Source organism: Apis dorsata, unplaced genomic scaffold (genome assembly GCF_000469605.1).
Source record: "Apis dorsata unplaced genomic scaffold, Apis dorsata 1.3 scaffold_256, whole genome shotgun sequence".
In the NCBI taxonomy this organism is placed as follows: Eukaryota; Metazoa; Arthropoda; class Insecta; order Hymenoptera; family Apidae; genus Apis; species Apis dorsata.
Window position 1 is genome coordinate 558,350 of NW_006263534.1, and position 6,420 is coordinate 564,769.

Below are 6,420 nucleotides of genomic sequence, written 5' to 3' on the forward strand. Positions count from 1 at the left end.
TAAATGGTAACAGATGCCATTTCTCTCGGTTGTGCCTCCGGAAATGCGAATGCTTGTGTACGCAGGTATAAATCACAGATGTAGCAGCGGCATACACATTACCCGGCTGCTGCTTTATGCATCTTGCTTTATTCAACAGGCAACGTTGGGACAGGATAATATCGGGGTGTTACGCGATTCTGATTGAAGTCGATATTCTCTACAAATCATAGTCTTCAGTGGAATAATCTACGTGTAAATACCGAAACCATTCGTTAAAGAGAGTGACAAGTTATGAGATTAATAGCGATCTCAAATCTAAAATATCCAAATAAGAATATTAAAACAAAATTATAAAAATATTGCAAAGTTAAAGATAATCGAGAAAATGTCATCATAAATTATAATAAATGCGATAAAAGAGTATATCTATCGGTTATTTTAATACATTAAAATATTTAACGGATATTATAAAATCGAACTACGTTTAAAAATTCTCGTGATAGGTCGGATGCCATGGTAGGCGAATACTAATGAAATATTGTTCTATACAACCTCACAATATAAAAAAAAAAATTAATTGTTTTACAGGGACTCAAAGATTGAAACGATTTAAGATAAATGTAAGAAATGCTTCTCTTTCTTATTTTTGAATATTAAAAGTATGCGAAAAGTGAAATTGCAAAGAAGATAATTCAACTGTGATAGATATTGTTTCGATTAAGAGAATACTACGCAATAACGCTGAAAAAATCATATTTTTTTGATTCTTACCTTGATTGGCGAAATCTTACAGTTATCATTGTAGCACATTATTATTCTGAAGTATTAATTTCGAACTCATGCTGAGATTCAATGATTCTTGTCTAATTATCACAATTTCACTTAACTAACTGTTGAAATCCGTAGAACGTAGATGAACGGGATAACTAGCACGTAGAAAAAAAATTTCATAAATTGAAATCATATTTTATATGTCAATTTTTTTTAATAATTAATATTTTTAAAATCATGGCTAATTTAATTTTTTTTAAAAAAAGATTTCTCAAGAAAAAAATAATTAAATTTTAAATAAAGTATATTGAATTGTAAATTAATGCGAAAAAAATTGCGACTTGATGCAACAAATGGAATGTTCGAGAATTATTAATTATGACGCAATATGGAAAAACTAACCATAAAAAGAATTATTTTTATTTCAGAGTTGATCTCTTGATTTGCTTATTCTGTTTGTTAACTATCTTTGTGTTTTTATTTCATGAAACTATATTTCAGTGTAAAATACATTAAAATATTTAACGGATATTATAAAATCAAACTACGTTTAAAAATTCTCGTGATAGGTCGGATGCCATGGTAGGCAAATACTAATGAAATACTGCTCTATACAATAAGGTGATTAATTATTTTATTTAAGATTAAAATTATATATAAATAAATTTGAATCTATTGATTTAAAAACCGTATTAATATTTAATTTAATTATTTTATAAAAAATTTTATAAAAAATGTCAAATATAAAAAGTTATTATAATTTAAATAGAAATATAAAACTGACTATTGACTAGACTAGTTAAGTCATAAATTAGTTTATACTACGCAGTTATATTGTTCGTGTCGTTTTCGATTTATTCTCGATATTTATACAAATTTTTAACTATTTTTCGTAATATAATAGAGAATATTGACATTTTGTGTGTAATTATTGATAGTGACACAAAAATGTGATAGAATATGGTGTTAGTTATGAAGTTTAATGAGTTAAATTAAGTTATATTGTAAAAACAAGTCGTGAATTTCAAGACTTTCTGGATAGATATTATACATCGCCATGTTTGAAATTGAATTTCAGGTAAATTTTAATTTAATTTTTTAACTTTTAATTTTTCAATTTTGCAAGATTCGAAAAAAAAATATAATATTTGTTCACAATTGTTGATTGGCATACAAATTTTTATTTTATAATCTATTTTAATTTGATAGTTGAATTTCGTTGAAATTTATTTGTTTTTAATTTTCCAATAAATATTCTATAAATAATTTATAAATTCCAAAAAATATTTTTAATAAATTTTTTTAAATAAATTTTTCAATAATCAATATTTGAATTATAAATAAATATTTGTTTTCAACGTAAAAATTTATTTAAAACAAAATAACAGATACATTAAATCGAATAATTAAATTTATAATAAAAATTAATAAATAATAGAATTCTGAAATCAAAATTTGTTTTTATTTTTCAATTTTTATTATTGCTTTAGTATTATTATTATTATTATGCTATTTGTATTGCTATTAACATTAATGTTAAAATTTCGTTAATACTATTTCTTGTTTCTTTTCCACATTGCAATTTTAAGCCAATTTAATATTCAATATTCTTAGATACAAATATCTAGATATTCGCCATATTACAGATTTATTTAAAATCGATTTATTTAAAATGAATTTCAAAATTACAAATATTAAATATATATCGATTGCATCAATACGTTCGAAATTCTTGCAAAGCTATAGCCATAAAGTAGAACACTCGAAAAACAAGTATATATAGGTTTAGTATCCACTTTCCGTGTATTTCTCCAGGGTTTGCTAGGCGAAATTTTTTTTATTATTCCGATACGAATATTCTGTCCGTCTTTTTACGATATAACACGGTGTATTGCCGCATAACCTAGAAGATTCAACGAACCTCAAACGTTGAAAACACTCTTGAAGAAATCGCTAACTTAGATTAGGTCCATTCTGTATCTACTACTATCAATAAAATCTGAACCTTTTCAGAAAAATAGCTTCGATAGAGCATCTCGATTTTCATTTTCGAATAAATCGAAACTGCACGACGCTTCGATCTATTCAACGCGCATTTTAACTTTGGATAACGCGATTACATTGTCAGTCACGATTTTTCCTTTTTTTTTTTTTTTTTTTTTCAAACGTGACCGGTCACGTTCGAACACAAATCAAGGGAAAAAACGGTGTTAAGTTGGTCAATCGATGGGTGAACTCGATTCAATTATGCGTCGCGAATCGTTGATCTGTGGAGGAATTCTTCGGTTCTCGTGATCGTAACGCGTCCCCTAGAAGGGGTTTCCAGTCGATAGAGCAAAGATTTAGGTGAACCAGAACAGCACCTCTGAAATCGCCGCATAGGTCTTCTTTAAAAGCTTGCACTCGTATGAGAGCCCCGTAAAAAAAAAAAAAAAAAGAAAAGGAAAAAAAGAGAAGGGAAAGGAAAAAAAAAACGCGGAACCGAGCCGGAGACAGAGTGTAACGGCATCAGTAGCTGAAAGAGACCATTACTTCGTTCGTGAAAACGAGGAGCTTTGGGAGCTCTCTCGAACTTGGTTTGAAATTAAGATAAACCCGTTTTAAGCGATACTCGACTCTATCGGAAAGTAACTTCGATGGAAATTCCTTTGTCCGGGAAAAATAAACCGTTTAAAGATTTCGAGTTTGTGGAATTTCGTATTAAATAACTTTCTATTTGTTGGTAATTAAATTTGATTGGATAAATTATTTTAGACGAGACAAAACGAGTTTAAGACGATTCATGATTGTGCTATTTAATTTAACATTTGAAATCTTTGAGGTTATCAGAACTTTGTAGTTATCTTCGAATGATCATTTAAAGTCTAGAAAATTTAATTAAATGGATAATTTATGTAACTTCTCTTATGTTAGGATGTATTTTATATAATAAGCAATATAAATATTTCATATAATAAATTAAATTGTGTTGAAACATATTAGTTAAAATGTGCATAAATATAATACATTTCAATAATATTATATTACTATTAATTAATTAATTAATTCCATAGATCGATTCTTTTTGTTTAATTAATCTTTGTTACGCATAATTTTTCGTAAAGTGATTTAATTTATTTTATTTAATTTTTTAATTTATTTTATTCGGATGTACATATTTTCTCGTAATATTATATAAAATTAAAAATATAAAAAAGCATTATACCGAATTCTTAATTAAATATTAACTGAATCAATTAATTCAATATTAAATATTTGAACTACATCTTTAAATTAATTTGCTCAATGTAAAACAATTCTCTATCTGCAAGTTTACAATTTTATTTTCAATTTTAATCGAAACTCGTCAAACCAAATTGAAATATTCAAAGGAAACAATATTAAAATTATGATTTTATTTCCAACGTTTCACAAATATGCAAACACGTTTGATCTTTGGGCCGATACTACATTAAATAATTCCAATTTCCGGGTTAAATACCGAAACCGTGATTTTTGGGGCAAAAACGCGTAAATGTATCCACGGACACAAATCTCTATTTCCCCATTGATCTGCAGCTGATCAAATACACGATCAATCGGAAGCTCGGCTAAGTACCAAAAGCCGTCGAAATGAGTTGATTGCCGTATTGCAAACGATTCTGCCCCAAATCTACGTATCGATTAACATCGGATCGACAATCATCGAGTATTTACGCGTGCAAATTATAGCCGGATGTAATCGGCTCGATTAATTCTTTCCGATTTAATGGCACGCCCCAGATTTTGTTACACGGAATTTTCTCTTTTTCTCTTCTTCCATTCATAATTCGAAATCCCGAAACAGAAGAAAATTAGAAATCTATTCGAGGAGCATTCTAAGGAATTTCTTTCGAAGTTAAAAATATATTTGAAAATTTATTCAAATTAAAATGAATTAGGATAATATTTTTTTTTTTGGAATCAGTGGAAGTTAACGATTGTTGATTCCTTCAATTATTCTCTTAGAATATTGAAATTTAGATAATTTCCGATTTCTTAAAAAACAAATGTCAAGGAAAAATCGATCTATCTATCATTTTATTAAAAATCTTCATTCCAAATATAACTAAATATATTCTTAAAGAAACAAAATTAAAAATTTATTACAATTTTCCTTTATACATGATCGAACACGAAGTCCAAATCAAAACACAGATTATTACATCTATTTTTTTTCTTCGATTTATAAACCACATTACACCACTATAATAAGATTATTCTGAAGATTACATCTATTTTCTCTTATTATTATCCTTCGTTAATTCTTTGTTAAAAAGAGAATAATTTAATCGTCCGTGACCAATATTTTCCATCCCTTTCGCCATTTCTCCGTAAAATTTCTACGCATTCTCCATTAAGAACTCTAAGAGGCGCGTTTCTGGCGAATCTTTTATTAGATCGGGAAGGTCGTTCGATCGTGCGAAAGGGGATTATATTAAACGTGGATAAAAGATGCGATGAACGAGATAGGTGTTCGATTGTAGCGTGTTCCGTAGCGGATTACGAGCGGAGGGTGTAGCCTCGCGAATTTCCGCGTGTTTACGAAACGTTCGATCCGCTCATCCGCAAACAAGATGCAGATCGTGGCGTTGTGAACGAGCCTCCCCTCCCTTCCTGTCCCTTAATGCCCCTCGATTCCCTTGATTGCCCGGACTCGAGAGGACGTACCGAGGAAGCTGATGGCTCTGTGTCGCGCGCTCCAGAGACACTGCACGACGAAGGCAAATAGTTTCCGTCACACCCCATATATAGCGGCAAAACTTGAACGTTTTGAGATTGATTTTGATTAGTGTAGAAAAAAAGTGGAGAAAAGGGTCAACGGGACGATTGATTCGATCTGTTAGAAGCATCGGATTTTTGTTTATTTTTTTCTTGTTGCGAGGAATTTATTATAAGAGAAGCGACGATAGTCTTGTTAAAATTTCAAGGGAGGTTCGTTATTTCGATGTAACGATTGAACTGGAGATTTTACCGGATTTTATTGATGATTATATTGGAGAGGGAGAGAATTCAAGTTTTAATTAGATTTATTAATATATTGATATTATAGTAAGAACTCTTTAGAAATTTTTTACGATAACAACAAAAGCGTTAGAAAACCCTCTATAAATTAATTAATTAAAAGAATATAAAATATTTTAATTTCGATCAAAAGATAATCTTAATTCATCGCACAAAATTGAAAAATCAACATTCTCATTTTTATATATCGTACCATTCTTGGTTATCTATCGTACCATTTCAAAAAAAAATATATATATATATTTTAAGTCTTTCATCTGTTTCCAATAAATTACATCAGAAACAGTCTTAATGACTGTACAGCATCGCGATTTTATCGCCACAGATATTATCAATCCTCGACTCGAAAGCTTTCGAGATAAATTTCGCCTGCACGAAATCCATCCGGCGTGGGCAAAAACCGTATCGTTTCGCGCAACAGTTCTCTTGTTCGCAGTTTCCGTTCCATTCCAACCGCGTCCGGCGAGATTTGAACGTAACGAGGAGTCAGACGGGCCATTAGGTCGGCGTCGCGGCCGACGACGTCCCCGGAAATTGGTTGTTTCGATTCGAGTGTGGGACGCGGCAAGAACATTGGATTCTCGTTCGTTTGTCCGTTTTTTTTTTTTTTTTTTTGATTTTACC